This window comes from Penaeus monodon, chromosome 15, assembly GCF_015228065.2.
Source record: "Penaeus monodon isolate SGIC_2016 chromosome 15, NSTDA_Pmon_1, whole genome shotgun sequence".
In the NCBI taxonomy this organism is placed as follows: domain Eukaryota; kingdom Metazoa; phylum Arthropoda; class Malacostraca; order Decapoda; family Penaeidae; genus Penaeus; species Penaeus monodon.
The window spans coordinates 27,603,895-27,604,251 of record NC_051400.1 but is presented as its reverse complement, the minus strand read 5'-3'; the positions used below and the strand labels follow the sequence as shown (position 1 = coordinate 27,604,251).

The window sequence follows — 357 nt, the reverse complement described above, 5'->3', positions numbered from 1 at the left end:
ATTTATTGCAATTAGTGAAACCACTCCTTATTCTCGAAGCGTATTTGTGGCTAGAAATACAAGCAAGCTACTTTGGAGAGCTTGGATTCAGTCGGATTAATTCATCTATATGATTTAAATCACAAGCATAAATGAGTACTTCGTAGTAGACTGTAGACTCTTGCTATTCTCCAATTGCTGTAAAAGGATATTAGGTCCTCGCGATCCATACCGTTTGACCCAGTCGCCAACAAGGTTACTGGAAGTTGAGGATTATGCCAACTCAGAGGTTGGGGGAAGTCAGAAAGTTGGATATTATTATCAACATATCGAAAAAACGCCCGAGTGACCGAGGCTTTATAGCACTCCTGCTGTTGG

At 40.9% G+C, this 357-nt stretch overlaps 1 protein-coding gene across 1 annotated transcript in view; it reads right to left on the bottom strand.

The window, feature by feature from the left end:
• The window catches only part of LOC119582142, a 10,587-nt gene that overhangs the window by 5,011 nt on the left and 5,219 nt on the right, over nt 1-357 (bottom strand). The window lies entirely within an intron of this gene.